Consider the following 20948-nt stretch of genomic DNA (forward strand, 5'->3'; position numbering starts at 1 on the left):
TCCAGTGCCCTTCACCATTTATCACCTCTGTCCTTCAGAGCTCCCACCTAAGGTTTGACTTCAACATCTGCATGATGGTGATGACGCTGATGTTTGTTCATATGTTTTAAAGGGGAATTAAGATTGCGATCAGTCACTTATTGTTTTTCCTTAGTGTTATCTTTATTTTTAGTTAGAGTTCAATTCAGAATTGACTGAACTTCCACTGATGCATAAACACTAAATTACATCGTTCAAGTAGATGTTGTGTACTCACTACTCACTGAAAAGCTTTATATGTCACAGCCTTATTATTTCTTGCACATATTATTATTATTATGTTATTTATTTATTTTTTGTATTTTACTGGATTTTCCAAGGTGATTGCTGGTTGACATGAAAACAAACCACCAACAGAAGCACACCCCGTCATTTCCCAGACATCAGTTCACCCTCAGCTGCTGTCAGTGTTAAGTTACCAGCAACAACACATCACTTCCTGCTCCTCCACCTTCCCCCTATTACATAAAGACACACAATGCTTCCACTCTTTTCACCATCTGTCCCATTTATATTTCTGTATGACGCCGGGGTTGTGGCACCTGTTATACTTCTGTGCTGCTGAGACTTCGGTGCTGTTGCTGATGATGAGGTGTCTCTCGGAGGCCTGTGCTCTCTCAGCAGCCTGGCATCCATTAGCACTTTATGACTAGCTCTCTGCCTCAGCAGTCCCAGTGCATACATAACTGCTTGCCTTTTCATTTTCCTTTCTCTGCCTAACCTTAGCCTCTAGGGAACACTGGCATGGGTACAGATGACAAATTGCAGCAATTAAGCATTGTAATCTTCCACAAACCAGAGAATAATTTAATGGGGTGGAGCACCAAAGTGTGCCCCCATGTGGAAGGGAGGAAAAATGCTTTAGCGACACTGCTAAAGTGACTTCACTAACACATTATCTTGATAGGTTTAGTCCCTATAGTGTGTGTAATAGAAAGTACAAAAAGGCGACAGAAACAGAATAAATAGGTGAATATATAGAATCTGACGCTAATAACGCTGAAAACTGTGAAACATTTAAAACATACATATAAAATAAATAACATACATTAGTATACACTCAAAGTTCAAAATAATGCTGCACATGAACAGAAACTGAACATGAAAAAGTTGTGTATTGTTGTTCTGGTAAAACTATTGAGGAGAAGGATTTAATCTTGGATGTTGGATTGTAGGGAAGGGTAGGAGAGGGGTGTCCTGGTGATTAATAATAAAAAAATAGTTTTATTGTTATTTTGAACAGTAATAAATGGTAAATAATTGTTTGGTGACACATCACAGCTTTATCAGTCCTAAACTTGTTCTTTAACATGACATCGCTAAATGTGATGCAGCAGTATTTGCACAGCAAAGTATTTCAAGAATAAAATATGTACTGCTGAAAGACCTGCAGAGAAAGAAGGGTCTGGATACACGAGACTAATGAGCCACAATAGTCAAGGTAAACATGAGACACACTTCTGTCTCATTGCTTTAACTTAGACCATTATTATTACCATTACATATCTACTGATAGTTTGTTTGCATTTTGAATATTATTCTGTTGTTTCGATTTTTGCTCATTTTGAGAAAATACCCAGACACCAGCAGCATGCTGCTGCTTCAGAGAAAGGCGTGGTTCCCTGTCTGTTCTTAGAGCAGCAGCCTCCAACAAAGCACTTTGCACTGCTGTGTCTAAATAAACCTCTAACGTACAGTATTTATTCCACTCCTACTTGCGCACGATGTGCACAATGCTTAGCACAAAAATACATTGACAGTCAAAGCGCATTTCCAGATCAAAACGCAGCGTGAGCACTGCACTGGTTGTTATAATCAAAGACTTCTGTCTGTCTTGCTTGTCTCTCAGCTGTCTCTCTCGGTCTCTAAAGAGAATCTATATTCTATGTAACTCTATACAAATAATGATAAAGCATTTGTATCTTCGTGGTTGTTTTTTGGAGGCTTAGCCTTCCAGGGCTTTTTAATACCACTGCTTGTGTTTAGAATTATGATATATTCTTCCTTTAGTTTGCTTTTTAGGAAATAAGTAATGTGGAAACACTTTTTACACATCTTAAATAGGATAAATGATTGTAACTACAGTTGATACATGGTATAGGTAGGCACCTATAATAATATTTGAACAATTAATTCAGTTCTTACAGCTCAGTGAAGGTCCGTAGCACAGTGAACAGTGACGACAACATCTTCAGTCCAACTTTCCCGTTTGCGTTCCTGAGTTATTAGGCCAGGTTGTTTATCTGAAACACAAAAAGATAGCTAAATGAACACAAGAGCCTAATACAAAAAACACTAAAAAAAAAAAAAAATCAGAAGGTAGGAACAGATGGCTGCCATCTCTGTCCAGCAGTTTTCCTCCGCATCATCTGGCAGGTATTTTTCTGTATCGGCGGGGAGGTCAGCAATTTAAAGCACAGCAGCATGTCTTCGCTTTTCTCACACACAGTACAGATAAACCATATCAAAGTGTATGTTCTCGATCTCTCACACATGTACATGCATGTGCACACATGTACAGCAACCAGTCTCTTTAATGCTGCTTTTATTTATTTTTTAATTTTATCTTATTATTATTTTATCTTATTATATCTTATTTTTTTTTATGTGTTTTTTAACCCTTCCAATACAAAAAAGGAATGCATGCTTGTGTGTTTGTGTGTGTGTACTGTTCATCTTTTCATCTTATGTCAGGCAACCTTGACCATAAACACACACACACACACACACACACACACACACACACACACACACACACACACACACAATTCAGATTCAGGGAGTAAAACTTAAATACTGAATATTTTCCCAGCAATAATAAACTGCATCATTATTACACAATAATAATTGTATATTATATAAATGATAATATCAGAATTTGCTGTTGTTTTGTCTTTACAAGTATTTAACTTAATGATGAATGAACTTACTGTTTGTCTACAACAGGTTCTCCTGCACACATCCTGATGGAGTGTAGTAGTAGTTAGTAGCTGCTTCTCACCACATCAGCTAGATGTTTCACATGAAACCATTCATACTAGATACAGTATCTTATGTGTTTTTTAGTTTCCAGAGAATCTAAGAACTAAACCCTAACCCTAAATGTTTCACTTTAAATCGCATCAAATCCAACCTATATACTTCTTCAGCATACTTAATTATAATTCGCTTCACCATCTACTATGTTAACTTATGCTTTATATGTATATCACCATCTGACAAAAAGTGTTTCCAAAATGTTTCTATTCTGTGTAAAATGTGAACAAAAATCAAGCGTGATGATTTACAAATTATTCTACGCCTATATGTCTTTTAAAAAATGCTCAATTTAAATTTGATGCCAACAAATCATAATTAATTAATAATAAATCAGTTTCAAGTCATAGTATGACTACAGAGCACAGAGTCACACAGCCTGTGTCATTGCTTTGATGAGGTACTGGAGAATTGTAATAATGCAGCACACATTAATGAAATTATTGGGCATTTTAATGAGGTCAGAGCACAAAACGATGAAGTCATTAAACTAGTGTTGATGCTAAGGTCTTACACACACATACACACCTACACACACACACTCTCTCTCTCACACACTAATTGCTTCCTGTAACACAATAAGGCCACATCCTCTTGATGACTGCAGAAGCTAAATGCAAACTTGATTAATTCTCATTAATGCATTTTATGCGTCAGCAACGTGTATTAGTATAAACACAAACTGAGATCTGAACTGAGTCTGTTTGGAAAGTCAGCGGGTGAAAAGTCAGTGTGGTGTACAACAAGTGCATTGGAAGGAGACGTTAAGATAAGCAGTCATTTCATTGCTAGTCCTGTGCTTTTATATTTAACACCTGAAGAAATGCAGAAACCAGACTTTGCGGTAGCAGATGACCCTTTGTGCTGACTGGCAACTTTTGATTTTGGTCTTTCCTAATCATTAAACATGTCATTCATGCGCCTAATCACAACCAGACCTCTGTGTTATTGAATCATTAAAGTAATTTATTGTCTATAGTAATTTGTTATGGTGAATGAAGAAACACAAATGATTTTGTCCTTTTTTACAGAACATATTTTTATATACAGATACACATTTTAAATGGCAGTTAAAAATTGAAGACTTTTTAACTGCAAGGACTTGTTACACACAATACACACTGAGTTCAGTATCGTCTGCTTTTACACTCTTATTTCTACTGTACCTTAAAATAAAGTGTAGTAAACAGAATATAAAAAACAGACACAGAGCGCATCATCGGCATTATATTTGAAAGATTTAGTAGGATGTATTTTACACTGAATAACAGACACTTTTCTCAAAGTTATAAATTTGTGGACCGCATGTGCAAAATACCCAGCTGGCCTGGGGGGACTCAAAAGGCCACAAAAGCTCTCCGCGACAAATCATAGAGCTGCAGCACACTAAGCCTGTTTCACCTCTACACATCCTGACTGTCAAATAAAAAGCATGTTAATGCTGCTGATAGATTTGATTGTCTCAATAATTGGAAAGATTAAATCTGTATTACCACAAATTACCAATCTGACTATTCTGACTGCAGCATTTCATCTTCTGTTCATGAGTGATTCATTTCAGACACACACAAAGGTCCCAAGGCAGAGGTTTACAGGTATTTCAAAATGCTTCTTGTGAGGGCGGAGATAAACATCAAGAGAAGCGACTGTGCTTTGATGGCTCCACTTTGATTTAATCCAGCACTTAGAAGGTTTAAGGAAGAAGATAGGAGCAATATACTATACTACACTAGCACTATAAGGTTTTTATGGTTGTTCTCAATAAAGACATGAAAGATCAGAATGTGTTTGTGTTATTACGTACAATATAATATCTTACATATATATCTTACAATATATTTGTTAATACTCTTGACTTAGATAAAGATCAGATCATGTTTTATGACAAATTAATGCAGAAAACCATGAAATTCCAAAGGGTTCACATACTTTTTCTTGCCACTGTATGAAAAACACATTTCCAAGACCACTTCATTCCACTTAAGCTCTCTCTTTTCACCTGTTAGTCTGTTAAGTCATCAAAGCTAAGCTGAAAGGTCAGTCCGTGTCAACAAACAGACTGGATGACCACATTTCATAAGCACAGAGAAAACAGATCATTGGTCCATTACAGACAAAATGTTTTATGTCCACAAGTAAAGCCGTCAAGACTGATTGTCCATTAACGCCTCACCACGTCTGTCAAACTATGATATGCACATATTATTTTAAGATGAGTCAGTGTTTGCAAACATTCAAACAACACATCTATTTGCCAAAAGAAACACAATAGTGGTACCTAATTTACAGTAAGGTTGTTCTTTTCATAGTGAATGTACTGATGGCTGAAGTTTTGCTTTGTGAATTCTTCTTTCTAGCATTTGACACTTTTGTTTCAGTGCAGCATCCACGTTTCTTTAGAGGGTAGAGCTTCATTGCTTATTTATAGGGCCTGTTTCTGTGACACCCAAGACTGCAGCAATCAGTGTTACACTGCGTGAGGAGTTTCTGACAAAATATCTAAACATATTTGTATATGAACTCTTATTGGGAACATTGTGTTATAAGTTAAGGATCTGAATGTAATGAATATCTGTTGTAATGTCTTCTAGTCCAGTGGTTGGACTGTCTTCACTGGTTATTGAGGCAGCCCTTTTTCTTGTCTCTTTAGATTGTAACTGCTGTGCCTGTTCGGCAGTGTATGTGAAATACTCAATGAATAATTATTTACCCAAAACAAACCAACATCATTCTCATTAATTACAATTTGGTCTCATTTTCTTATCTTTAGCCATGATTTCTATTGTTTATGATGCTATATCGAAGTCAATTTTCAAAAGTGAGCACATATTTTTGATTATAATTCATCATTGTACAGAAAAACATGAATCTGTATCCGTATTCTGCCTCCTAATTTTAGTCAGGTCACAGTAGTAGCAGGCTAATCAGGGTAGTCCAGACATTCCTTTTCTGAGTAACAATCTCAGAAGTGTGATGTCTGAACCCAGAGGCGTTCCAGAGGAGATATATAATCTCTCCAGCGTGTTCTGGGGGCTACCCTAGGGTCTCCTACCATTTGGACATGCAGAGAAAACAGGAGGCATCCTGATTGGATGGCCAAAGCACCTCAACTGGCTTCTCTCAACGTGAAGGAGCAGTAGACTAGCTAGTAGTAGCTGAGACTGCCCACGCTATGGCAGAAACTCATTCTGGTCGCTTGTATTTGAGAATTCATCTTTTCGGTCTTTAAAACTCATTGGCATTTTTTTAAAGATGGTACCTGGATTGACAAGCAAAGAATTGGCACCATCTTCAGCACCGTGGTCAGTACTTGCATTAGCGATGCTGTGCACAGATCCACCTGTCAATCTCACTTATGCACAAAATCCCAGGATACTTAACCTTTAACTCAAACTGGAAATGTGTTTGATTTCCCACTGAGATGACAAAACAACTCTTACTATAAGCACCAAGCAGCACGTAACAATGCTGTTACATTGGATGAGCTTCTTAACTACCTCAGAGACCTCTGCTGTAAGTATGGGTGAGTCTTCTCCCAAAACTTCAAACTGGCTTCATCCACACAGGACATGTTGGTTTGGTTTAGGAGTTCCTCAGAGCGCTCCTTCCATCGCCAGACAACAGATGATACACAGGAAGTTTTAATGCTTTACTCGCAAAACTAACAATCTAGCAAATACAGTAAAAGACTTGTCTGCACCAAAACAGGCCTGTAAAGCAGAGACAGTGAAACTGCTCATTTTATGTTAATATGAGCCTTTTGCTATTTAACTAGCATTAGTTATGTTTTATCCACCCCACTGCAGTTGAACAAATGTAATAAATTTCAATCCTTCTCCTATACAACAACATTGTAGTATGTTCTTTGTTGATTTTGATGTGAGGAGTACAGTAACTCATGTCACGCATCAAAATTGTCTTTATGATGTCGATCAAAGAGAAGTACGCTTTATACGAAAATGATCTTTTCAAGATCAGGTCAGAAAAGAACAGGAGGTGACTTCAGGTAAGTGGGGCCAGGGGAACACTGTGATTTCAGTGAGCATCGCTTGTTCTGCTTTTTCATTGGGCGCTGGAAAATCAGGATGGCAGCTTGGCGTCATTGATTCAGCCATGCAGCCTTCTGGCAGTTTTTGTGCTAGTTGGGCTTCGGTATGGCGCCAGATCTCTCTACATTACCTGCCAGGAAGAGTCACATCTCCTGTCATTTCCTTTGATTAAAGTGATTCTCCTTTTCCATCCATTATGACTCGACTGAACCAAGGAAGAGAGGAAGAGAAAGGGCTGAGGAGGATAAATAGGGAACAGAGATGGGAATATGGAATTGCTTGTGTGGGTTGATGCGCCAGCCTCTGACAGCAGCAGTGATGAAGTTCCTCTCTCTGTGTAACCTCTGCTCATGCAGCTGCTCCATCTTGATTAAGTTTGAAAATATTCATCCCTGCATCATCCCTCCTTTCTTCTCCTTTCTAACATTCCCATATGCACCTCCATCTGTGCTCCGTCTCCCTCGTTCATTTCACACTTCACTTATATGCTGCATCGTTGCTTTTTGTGGTTTTAACTTTAGCACATAAACCCTAAACATACAATTTACAGACATTCAGCCTAATACTGAATGATAGGTACCACTGTTGGTATTAATTGCTGATTTTATCTTTTCATTTACCAAAACAATTATAATACCATATAATGCTATCTATGAGTTTGTAGTCAAGTTTATTTTTCCCTACTGAGCTGCTCTATTTGAGCATTAACAAGTGCTAATAATAAAATGCCTTGAAGAAGTTCTAAAATTAAAACAAAATCAGCAGTGGTTTTCTCATCTGACCAATGCAGTTAAATGAACGACCTTCTGGGTACTGTTCCAGCGGCAACCTTACAGCTTCCTTTTAGTACTTGTTCAGCAGGATTATCTGTGGAGCGCATGCTAAAATCAGCTCCATATTTTATCAGGATGTCACTAAGTGACAAAGTGGCTCCAGGATGGAGGGATGAAGTGTGAAGGGGGGGGGAGGGGAAGACCTCGACTAGCAAATGAGTCATGAGGAGGAATAACCTGCACGGGGGAGACTTCAAGCTTGTCAGTCTTGAAGAGTATACCAGTGTGTGTGCATACATTGTCACAGCCTGGTTTGGCGAAAACATGCATGAGTGCATGACAGAGAAAAGCGAGGAGTGTCTGCTTGTTCTCTACAAAGCTGCTATTTTTTGAAGTATTAGGTGGCACCTCTCTGAGGTTTTGTTACAGGCTCGTTATTGGCTTTAAGGTGATAGATAGAGACACTGGTTGAAATGACAGACTGCATCCACTACACAGATACTTAGTTTTGCTGCTGCATATGAGAAAACAACAGAAAGGACTAGTGTGCCTGATAGATTCATATCTTCCTACAGTAATATCTCCCTACACTGGCCAAGTAAGATAAATGTGGACTGACATTTTAAGTTAGACTGAATACTTCTACAAGTGGTAAACAAATCAGAAAATGTGCATATAGGACTTACACACAGAATATGTCAAGGCAAAAATGATATCACGTTTGGAAAAAACAAACAAGGGCCATAATGAACATGACCAGTGAGGACAAGGGACGGTGAACTCTGAGCTCCAGTACACGGTCTGATTTCATCTTTGGTGTGAGTGAATGGCTCCAACGACCAACAAAAGCCCCATGGGAAAGCAAAAAGGAGAGGAGGAGGAGAGTTATGCTGTAGGGAAGGATAGGTAGAGGGCATGGACAGATGCACTGACATTTCCCACCCATTACCATGGTCCACAGAGTGTGTTCGCTCTTTCCACACACTGTGGAGACTGTTGCTCCTGGCTGCCGTGTGCACCGATGTGGAATATAGGCAGGCTGCAAATGGGGACATGTTTACAGGGAAACTTAAGGTACCAAGACCGAAGAGGCAAAGTTTGAAAGATATTAAATTTCTTGAATTTTAGTTTTAGTTCTTGTGAGTGGCAGTCTTGAAGAGAGTGCAGATTTCAATAATTAAAAGCTCGGATAAAATATGAACAGCAAACGTATTCATTGAAAATACAACATGAGTGCCAGGAGTAAAGATTAGGTTATATAAATACTGCATTTAGGGTGCTGTTAAGATATTATAAATATTTTAAATTACCAGTGTAAAATCCTCTTGCAATTAATTAAAACCACTGAAGGACTGACAATCTCTGTTGTATAGAACAAATCTGTTGCAGTCTCACATCTTATCTGCCAGCATCACCAAAAAGTTGGCAAACTGATCCATGAAAGTGAAGAAGCAACTTGGTGTATATATATGAAGTTTATAGAATGGTTATAATTTGATGTGCAAGATCAAGCTTTATGTAGATTCACAAAGAAAATAATTTCCTCATGAATAAAAAACAAGATCATTGTGTCTATCAACGTCTTCACGGCTGAAATTAACCAGAGGGAGAATCTCAGTCAGCCAAAAATTATGCCTTAGGTCTTAAAATGATGCCATTATGTCTGACAGAGCTCCAAAAGACAGGCTGCACAACAGACAACCTACACAAATCATTTTTCATGTCATGTATTACTGAGAGAGTGATTTATTTTTATTGGGTTTGATTTTTCCTGCTTCAAGGGTAAGGCGTTCAAGATTCAGGTCAGACGAGAAACTGAAAAGAAACCAAAAAAAAAAACCTGTGTGTTTAGCTTCTATGGTTAAATGTTTGAGAACCACTGGTTTAATTTTTCCTAACTCAAAGCAATAAAGATAGTAAAAATGAGGCTATTCTCGCCTTGGCTTTAAATGTAGAGCAGAAGGAGATTAGCACAGTAGTTTCACAATGAGCCAGAGTTGGTCGTGATAGTTTTTTTTAACAGTATGTTAACCACAGTGCAGCTACAGCCGGAGACGTAGCGTACGAGTGAAGGATCGGAATAAGAAACAGTTTTCCCTGCTTGGAGTACAGTATCCACGAACAGGGCATGTAATCCCAAAAAGACCTTTTTCAGTAGCTCATTATAATTCTTTAGCTTTAGCTCAGACGATCACATCACATCGTCTACGGATGATCTATCTATAAATAAGTATCTATACATGACAGTGAAGTGACAACTCTACTGTAGGTGAGATACAGCATATTTTAACAGGATCAACATTTGATTGGCACTTGAAGTGTGACACAAATCACACACGCTGCACTGTAGCCATCTGAAGCATGATACTTTAAAAGTGACAGACTGTCAAATGTCTTCTTATTGCTGCCAGTCATATTTGTCTTTTTCACATTCTTCAGGGCTATGCCATTCCTGTCCTCTCCGCCCCTGCTGTATACGTTCAGCATATCTGAGTTTATTTGATTCTGCATGACCAACCTACCTGTCTGGCACTATACTGAATAAAGACGTTCCTCAATGGAGGGATTGATTTTGTGTCTGCCTTAAATGATTTTTTTTTTTATTTGTGTATGGTAACAGCTTTTCTGAGTTAATCGAAAATAAAGTTTTTCTCCGATTAGTTAGTTGCACTGTATACTGCTTTATTTACAAGCATAAACTTAACATGGTGATGTATGAATGTTGCTGTGAATGTGTAATTGCAGGGTTGGGCATGAAATAATAAAAAGAAGTAATTTGTAACTGTGAGGACCATTATAATTCTTGACGATCAAACAATTTATTAATGACTAACTAAATAAATTAGCCCGTGCTTTTCATTCTTGCTGGATTTATCAAAGCACACTGCTGGCTCAGTGTTTGCTGCAACACAATTCATGCAAACAGGCTAAAAACTGTTGACAATAGCATGTTAGCAGCAGCAGTTCTTCCCTCAGTCTCACACTGGTATAACAGGAAAGCATTCAGAAAGAGTTTTGACAGTCCTCATCAATGTCATACAAAAACAACATGGTTACCTAAAAAAAAGTCCGAAAAATTAGGATGTTTTGAATCTTACGCAGTGTCAAAAGGCACAACACATGTACCGCTCACTAGATTCGTGTTTGTGTCGACACCACCACAGTGCACGTGTACAGCTGCACAATAGAAGCATTTTGTGTTTTCTCTTTACAGCAGAGCCTACAGGAACACCTTGGAAAAGAGAAGACTATTGGATGGGACAGGGTGCAAATCAATAGCCCTCTGGCCATCAAAAGGTCAGTCATGGAGCAGGGGACACAGCCAATAACTGTCAAAGGATCAGTGTGAAATCCATTGTTCTGTCAGGTTTCTGGGAATGTTTGTGCACGCAGACCCAAGAAAAGAAGACTTTAAGCACAGAGAAGGACACAATCCAATGCATTTAAGGCAAGTGGATTTCAGCTGCTATGTAAATTATGTAGAGACTGATCAAAATGAGATTAAGGATGCAAAAACCTTTGTTAATACCAGGAGGATTAAATTGCTTTCTAAAGCAGTCAGTGGAAAATGCAATACATCCTGATGACACTGAGCAGCACCTCGCCTCAATGACCGGATCCCATTTTAAGATAAATTCAAACACAAGTTATGTGTTTCACATACTTTTTTCCTGCCACTATAAATGTAATGACAAATCACTCAGCACTCGCGTTCACACAAGCCTTGTTTGTCTATTTTGTCTATTTTTCTGTGTCCCTCTTCTTCTACTCTCCCACTTGCGTTTCGCTCCCAGCCCACTCTCTCAGTGGGAAGCAGGGACAGGCACTGTTTAGCCAGTGCTCCTGCTGGTTCAGTGTTACTTTGTCATTTTTTTTACTTGGGACTGCAAGTAAACTAACAAATGGCCATTATGACAAGCATGTAACCAGATCTCAGCACATCTCTGGATCATCCCGGTGGGATGTCTTGAGAACCTGACATGTTGTATCTTAACAGTTGCTGTGGAAAGGACACTTATGTTCCAGGATTTGACATCATTTAAACACGTCTTTGTGAAACTTTAATTTCACACAAGGAACATGTTTATGCTGAGGACATTAGGACAATTAGATACCAATAAGACTTGATCAATAAATAGAGTATTCAAAGAAGAAAAGTTCCTGAAAATAAGAAACCAATCAACTTATGACTTTCCTCTGTAGGTTTCCTCATCTCACAGTCTCCAGCTTGATATTTGAAGTTCACCTTAGCTCTGAAAATGTCTGAAAGTTTATTCTGTCAGGAAGAATCTGTGTCCATCTGCCTGAGTCACCTCAGTTCAGACGTGTGTGCATGCACCTGCACTTTCAATATGTCACTCACACTCAAACACACATGTACACACATGTTAGTTTGTAAGGTTATGGTGAAACGATTGACGGATGGGTGGGTGAGTTTCTCTCTGTCTGATGTGGCCTGTCAGGTGCGACCATGCAGTGCCCAGTGGGGAGAGGGCTGAGGTGACTCAGACGGACACACAAGTCTACCGCTGGAAGGGTGGGGTGTTTTATTAGTGGACCAAAAAAAGCAAGACACAGATAATCAAGGTGTGTAGGTGTGTGTGTGTGTGTGTGTGTGTGTGTGTGTGTGAATAACCTAAGGGGTTCCACCACCACACTTGCTCAAAGAATTCCTGTGGCCATTAAGCTGCTGTGTCTGCACTAATGTGAATGTACTTGACACTTGGCCTGTTTATGTAGAGGTGTGTGTGTGTGTGTGTGTGTGTGTGTGTGTGTGTGTGTGTGTGTGTGTGTGTGTGTGTGTGTATTTTTGCTGGCAGGAGAGAATGAAATGTGACTGTGCTTTGGGCATTTCCACACTTTGAGCTGTCCTGAAGGTGTAACTGTAATTAAGGTGGGTTTCTTTTGTCCAAAACGTGAGCCTGTCATTGAGTGTGTGCTGTGTCTGCACACACCTACACACAATCATGTGTTTCTGTAGCTTTGTACATGTGTTGCAAGGCAGCAGCTGGTCTATTTTTAGCAGAACCTGATGATGTATTTATCTGCCGGTTATGGACATGGTGCTCAGGCAGCACAGGTCTGTGAGGCACTTGGGAATAAACAAAGCTTCAACACAATGCTCCAATCAGGAAGGAAACTGAAAACAAAAATGACAAAGAGGCATTTCTCTATGCAGGACATTCTCCAGCTGCATTTTTTTTTTTCGTTTTCTGTTTCATATCCATCTGACAGTATAGACATGTTTCCACTTTAAACAATGTAACGTCTGTGTAAATATGGGTTCAACCAGAGTAACTGTGAGCTGAAGCATCTTTTTAGGCTTAAAGACTATTCTCCCATTTTCACACACAAGCATGTGCAGTAATTGTTTATTGGGCTGTGACCGCTGTCAACTGCTTCTCAGTGCACAGCAGTACTCCAGCTGAATGAATACAGTTTAAATATAAGCAGAAGACTACAGCTGTTATTGTTGTGCTGCTGAGTAAAAAGTATTTAAGACAAAGTGACCTTCAGCTTCAGTATTCAGCTCAACCAGTGTAGTCCAACTCTGGTTAGCCACGGTCATCTTAGCAGCCTCACACAGTCCAGTTTATTCTATTTATTTGTGGTAAATATCAAACCAAAAACAAGCCTAATTCTCCTCAGAACAGCGGTTACCACCATGTGCTAATGTTTCGCCTACTTTAGCAATGCACACAGTGTGACAGGAGCAAGATAAGAGAAAACAACAACAGAAACTCGAATAACAGTGTTGTAGAAGAAAGGAGGAAGAAGGACAAAGTCCAGTGTGGAGATAATCAGGCTAATTAAAGTTCAACCGAGAAGCTGCGTGCACTGAAAACTGCATTAAAACCATGTTTCTACAAAGACTGGTGATACCAGTCCTCTACATACCAATATTTAAGCTTAACATATATCGTAATTTGACTCAAATCAAGATATATATCAATATCGACTGGTATAAAATATATTTATTAAAAAAATTTGTAGTCTCAGCTTAGTTTCATTGAAAGGGAATGTGAATTTTAAGATACAATCACTGTTGGCTGAAGGAGGCGATGTGAGAGATGATACAACACTCCTAGTTTGCCCTTTTCTAGGCTTCAGTGAACAGCAGAGCCCCAGCAGGTCTGAGCCTCCAAACCTGCCAGGGACTATCAGTGTTTTCAGGCATAAGGGAAATTATCTTAATGATGAGTCGAGGAACTGCGGTTATGCCTGTAACCTTGTGCCTCATGTAGTATTTAGCACTGGTTGTCAAGGAGCACTTTGAAATGAGCTACACAGTCTGCAACGAATGCATGTAATTTAAGATCGGTGTCTCTGCATTGAGAGCTGTTTACATTCTGTTTACTTTTTCTGCAGTGTCCCATTCATCTGGATTGAGGGGAACAACTCGCTAACATTTCCTCCACACTTGTCATCATTGATTCTGTCTCTCTGCCCTTTGTCCCTCCATGCCTATGTTTCAGCATCTTTAATGGTCTCTCTCTGCATTATTTACATCTCGGGGCTATTTTCAGACCTTGAATTATGTAAATACAGTGGCTAAACAAGGCCTAGGAGCAACCAGGAAGTGTTTGACAGCTTTACTGATTTCTTATGCTGGAGGAACAGATACATACATGGACAACACAATGCCCCTATTTCGCTCTTTCGTTGGATGAATGAGTGTGGCAGGGTGCATGAATAAATTGTCTGGGTTGGGTGAATGAATGTGTATGTGCTTTTATAATATATAAATATCTGCGTAAGCGTGCCTGGCAGCCTCATGCCACATGTTCCAGTAACGCTGCAGAGATCAATCTGCTCTCTCCATTAGTGAAGTGATCTTACCCTTTGGGATAAGCATGGAAAATCATGCCAGGCCAGCATTGTGTGTACTCTTATCCATTTAAACCCTGTCTGCCCCTTTTGTGTGTATCACTCTCTTCTTTGGTTTCATTCTTACAATCTGTCATCACAGTCTTTTCCAAGTTTCACATCCTCATTTAAATGAATGAAACGCTGTGCTTCAATGTCCACTTTAGACTCTTACACACATGAATACAGAGCAGTGCACAACTCATGTGGGTAAAACACTTGAATGATGATGAACGGTGAAATGACGTACAAATGGGCATGGCTCCCATCACATAAAAACTATTCTGGTAATTTTTACTACCTGAAAGGCAGAACTTTTAATTTCAGACCTATAAACCTATGTAAAAAGTGCATTTAGCTACTTCACTGTTCATATATTTTAATGACAACTCTGCAATTTTGATCTGTATCAGTTGTATTTTATGTTAGATAAAAAAGAAATACTGGTTTGTTGTAGGTGTAAAAAACTGAGAAAGAGAATTGGCTGAAAAAGTGGCTGAAGTGAAGTTAATTTGACCTCAGTTGGCATTTGCCTACATCTGCGCATTCAGTCTCTTGAGCGTAAATGGGGTGAATACAATGACCACATCACATAAAATCATGATGCATTAAATTGGCTGAGGAGGCAAAGGAGAAGGAGAGTGCTGCGAAAATGTGTTTTGATAATGACTGATGCAGTACCACTGTAGGTGAGAGAGAGGTAAGGAGACAGGAAACGACAGGCGGCATTCATTAAGTGTGTGACGAAAACCCGCTCACTGCTGACTAACAGCTCAAACTAATCCACATTAGTGTTAAAATCACTTAAAAGGCTGCTGAGTGAAGTAGATGGAAAGGCTGATCTCGGGCTCAAAGAAGAGAATAAAATTAATTGGACAGAGATAGGAAAAGTTACTGTTACTGTCACTGTTAATGCTGTGTATTTATGGGGTTATACGTGTGAAACCAATTCACTTTGATTTGAAATGATATGAGTCAGATGATACAACAGAAATATTAACTAAACATGTGACTGTTGTCCTCATTATTTACAGTCACCACTTAGCTTAAAAGAAGCAAATACATTTTGGAGTTCTTTACAGCTGCCCCCCAAAAAGTTTGAATGTAAACGCCACATCAAAAACAACCAAAAACTAAAATCAGTGAAGTCCTTGGTCTCATTTTCCTCCGTCTCCAATTCCGACCTCCTCTATTTTATACCCTCGTCAAAGAGATTAATTGATTTCATACTGGAGATTTGGCTCATTAGCGGGTTACTTGCCCACACATGTGAGGTTTAACAAGTTCTGCAGCAGGTGGGTGGGTGGGTGGGGGGGCTCAGCCAAGAGCTCGTTAAGGTTTGTCAAGACTCATCTTAATTGCACCATCATGCCATTTGTCCAGTTTCTGTGGTGACATGCTGCTTTGTGGACTCTCAACAGGTTTCACTTTGTGCCTCGATGCTTTAGCTCTCTCTCCTTTCACTAATCACATGTGTGCCCGCACCTACAGTATCTATACTACATCTGAATATTTGTGCTTAGACTCACGCCCCAGGAATCCTTGCCTACTCATTAACACATACATTTGTTGTCATGTCAATACAATACAATACAATCACGCACATAAAAAAACAAAGCTACAAATTGTAAGGCAGGTTGCTTAGGAGAAATTTCCACTACACCAATCCAGAAAATTCATAATCAAGCCAAGGCACAATGAACTAATACAGTACGCAAATATGTTGTTGTCATTAGGTTAATGCTGATTAACTTCAGGGGTTCCAGATTTAATTTCTGTCTAATGTGTTTGTTTACCTCAAAACAACATGTGAATACTTTGTGGTTTAGCTGCCAACTTGGAAGAACAGAATAACGACTCTTCCAATTCCTGAAGCAGCAAAACAGCTCTGACTGAAAGAAATACCTCAACAACAACAACAACAACAGGAACAACAACAGGAACAACAGAGCACTATCATCCAGGGCTTAGTCGCCATCAACATCTAATTATTTTTGGGCCAATAACTTTTTGGCAACCCCTTTTAAGCCATGGTCATAGCTTCTTGAGACAGACAATTAGGCTTTCTATTTTAAATAACTGTGCTTTAATGCAACATTTTAATATATTAACTTTTGTTGAACAACAGCATAAAAGCCACTTGGCATCTGTGGTTCAACTGGGTAAACAACAAAATATATTTGCTGCTGGCAAAGGAGGTACTGTTAGATCCCTGATTCAAGACGGATCAGTATTTTAAGTAACCAACAGTGTCAGTGGAGATTTAAACAAGTGTCGGATTTGCTTAGTGTAAAAACTCTTTTAGATTGGACTCTTGAGTCGTTGCTCTCACTGCTTAATTAAGACCAGCTTAAGGAGGCGGGTAACAGCCTGATGGAGTATCAACATTACAGGTGGCTCCTCCATATAACAACTTACTGTAGGGCTGCAAGATTACTCATATTAACACTGTGATTATGAAATCATTTGTACATGACAATTCTACCACATTTGCATTAGCAGGGAGACCTGATGAATTAAAGCAAACACAGCTAATTCATGGTTCACAGCTGCAACGACATGTGTGAAAAGGACGGATTAATACCGTGAAAGAAGAGAGCTCTTGAAGCAAACAATATATACAGAATTATTCTGATTTACTCCTCACACCACTTGGACAAGAAAATGAATAAACACATTTTAATTTACTACATCCCTCTGGAAATTAATAATAATGTGTGTGTGATTAAGGGAGAATGTGTTTGTACGTGTTGTGTGTTTGTGTCACAGGAAGCAAAGAAAAAACACACGCGAGGAAGAGAAGTGGAATTAGCACTTTAGTGTAACATCCATTTTTGTGGACATCCAAAACAATGATAAACACTAAATCCACCTGCAATTTATGTGAGTAAAAAAAACACACACACACAAAGTTGATATCCTTTTGGTATGGCTTGAGGCTTCAATTGATGCACTAAAGTGGTGTGTGTGATGCCGGATCAATATCTATCAAAGCAGCAAAGCTTGACAACATCCCCACCACAGCGAGCAACAGAAATGTAATCGTGAGCTCAGTTTATGGAGTACAATGATACAGTCTCTCAAGTAAAAACACAGCTGATGTCATCCCTGCTTAAAAGAGATATAATGTTACAGAACGTTTTCGTGGCTTGTGTGATGACGCACCTAGCAGACAACACCTTGGGGAATTCTCAGGAAGCATTGTGCAAATCCAGGCTTTAATACCTCGGTAGGAAACAAAGGTGTGTTGCTGAATTAAGCCGAAGATGCAGTTTCACACAATAAAAAGAAATAAAATAATAATAATGATAATAATACGCAACTGAAACGAGCTTTAGAGAGCAATTAATGAACAGCAACGGGCCTTAGAGAAACACAGTAATACAGATTGACTTATGAAGATGATTACACAGGAGATGTGCAAAACCAAACCTTTAAATCACACAAACAAGACTTCATAGACAGAGTAGCACTCATTTAAAATATGAATCAACTGCAAAAACCTTCTTCATTCTCATGCGTCCACCGTGTCCCCTGTTTTAATAAATTGAAACAAGATTATAAGTTTGCTGGTTTGCCCCACACAGACATTTTGCCTGTTTGCCCTCCACATATAGAGGTCAGCTGTACTGAAGTTTGGTTTTATCCTCTTAAAACAAAGCTCTCCCTGTTCATCACACAGGCGTTCTGCACCTAATTGTATTTTGGACAAGACTGAGTAATGTGCTTTTGATAGTGCGCACCACACCATGACTTTGTCTCACTACTACAGCTCCAATTTAACATGGCACACTCACTATCACCCAAAATTGGCACTTCTAGCCTTCTAGCTCTGAGCTTTTGATCTGCCACTTGATCAATTTTCTGCTCTGTCAAAATCCATTAGCCAGTCACAGGCTCTTACATGGGTGTCAAGAAACAGTGAGGGACGCTGACAGTGTCACTGAACACATACGCCGGTGTAAACACATGGACAAGACAGACATGGCATGACAATATCAGTCACAACAAGCAGCAGGCCAATAGTTTTTTCAGAGTAGAGTGTTAAAAACTGACAAAAGATTCAGATTGAAACTAATAATAATATTAGTTCCCTGACCTGGTTCTTAACTCATGTCGTGCACTGTCCTGCGTATGTGGGCTTTCTTTTATTATTGCTTCATCGTCCAAAATATAGAAAACAAATACAACTCTAAATAAAGCTGTTGGATGTTTTGTAACAGTAAACAATGACAGCAGCAGAGCACACAGTTACTAAGTGTCTTTGGGCTAAATTCAAATTCCTAGCTGAAGTAGCCCAAATGAGATTTTTATTTTTATTTTTGCCACAAACTCAGCTCAGATTCTTTCACAGACATGTGAACAATGTGAGTTGAAAAAGGATCTGTGGGAACAGACATTAAATGACCAAATGGTAAATTCAGCATCGCGTTTTTAAAATTAATGCAAGTCAACAATTCTGCAAAAAGTCTCTGATGCTGGGGCCGTTTGCAGCATGAGCCGGAATTTTAGTTGGAGGGATATAATGATAGTGTACCTAATGATGTGCCTTTTCAGAGTAATGAGCAGAGATTGCTGTAGCTTTAATCAGATGGCAGTTTAATTGACCAGTCAACCTGAAGAGACACATGATGGAGCAACTTAATGGCTCTAACACAAGAAGTATAAAGTGTTCTCACCACCAACAGTGTTAGAGAACTAAAGTGGCACAAAGTGTTTCTCTTTTTGGAAGTTATCTAATTTGATGTCATTCTCTGCATCACTACACAAACATAAACTACTTATTGCAGATTAGCATAGCAATAAATCTAGTCTGTTTAGTCTGGTTCCTCTGCATCGTGTTTATGGTTAATTACTCTTTATGTTACTCTAACATTTCAGTTAATCTTACTCAGACTCACTTACTCAGACACACTCAATAGAAGTCAAAGATTTGTACATGTAGGGGTCATACTTTAAATCTATCCAAATGTTAGACAAAACTCAAATGTCATGGTTCTGTTGTAAGTCTGATGATCGGGTACTGAACACGTTCGGGTACTTATTTGTTCTACAGTGTACAAATGACTGAGCTGCTTAATAGCATGTTCACCTACATGAGAGAGAGAGAGAGAGAGAGTGTGTGTGTGTGTGTGTGTTTGTGGTGAATCAGAGGGGAACCAGTCAAAGTCATTCATTAGTATTATCCACAAATCAATACAGCTCGGTCTCCTGTTGTTAGGTGACTGAAATACTGACATTATTGAGAGTGGAATCCTCACTGGATACTGACCACTTTGGCACTTACTTTTGATGGTGTGTGAACCAGACAACTGGACACACACACACAGAAGATGTGTGCATCTGGTTTTGTGCCTGTGCCATAGCTCTGATGAGTTTGCTTATTCATCCAAGTGATTATTGTTCACGCAGATGTTACAGAAGTCAAACACTTTGATTACTGCGCACATTCACTGTGGCATCGTTTCATTGAGGTTCTGCAATGTCACAACATTTATTTCCGTCCAGAGTTGCATTCATTTTTCACTAAGATCTTATATTGATGATGGGAGAGTCGAAGCTCTGCACAAAGTCTTCTCCAGCACATCCCAAAAATATAGGGTTAAGGTCTGTGGTGGCCGATCCATGTGTGAAAATGATGTGTGATGATCCCTGAACCACTCTATCACAATACGACCTTGATTAATCCTGGTATTCTCATCTTGTAATTTGTCCAAATCATCAATGAAGAAAAAATCCATTGATGGAATAACCTAACATAACATTGCTGAACCTAGACCTGACCAACTGCAGCAATCCCAGTTCATAGCACTGCCCCCACAGGCTTGTACAGTAGGCACTAGTCATGATGGATGCGTCACTTCACCCACCTCTCGTCTTACCCTGATGCACCCATCACTCTAAAACAGGGTAAATCTGGACTCATCAGACCACTTGACCTTCTACCACTGAACAGTTCTTAACCCAGTTTTAGTAGTTTCATCAATCTCCTTAGATGTTTTCTTTTCTTGATTCATGCCAATAATTTAACTCTTCTGAAACAGATTAACATCTTTTCTTCGACCACAGGATGTGTCTTCAGACATGGTTGTTTAAGAAATAAGAAGCTACTCACTGCATCAGTTAGGGACTAAAAAAACGTCACCCAGTAATTATCCAATGGGAGGCTCTTACCTATTTGCTT

At 39.1% G+C, this 20948-nt stretch overlaps 1 pseudogene; it reads right to left on the reverse strand.

Annotated features, from left to right (window-relative positions):
- Positions 1 to 2187: 2187 nt before the first annotated feature.
- The window catches only part of LOC113171517, a 53350-nt pseudogene continuing 34589 nt past the window's right edge, over positions 2188 to 20948 (reverse strand).

Source organism: Anabas testudineus, chromosome 13, assembly GCF_900324465.2.
Source record: "Anabas testudineus chromosome 13, fAnaTes1.2, whole genome shotgun sequence".
Taxonomy (NCBI): domain Eukaryota; kingdom Metazoa; phylum Chordata; class Actinopteri; order Anabantiformes; family Anabantidae; genus Anabas; species Anabas testudineus.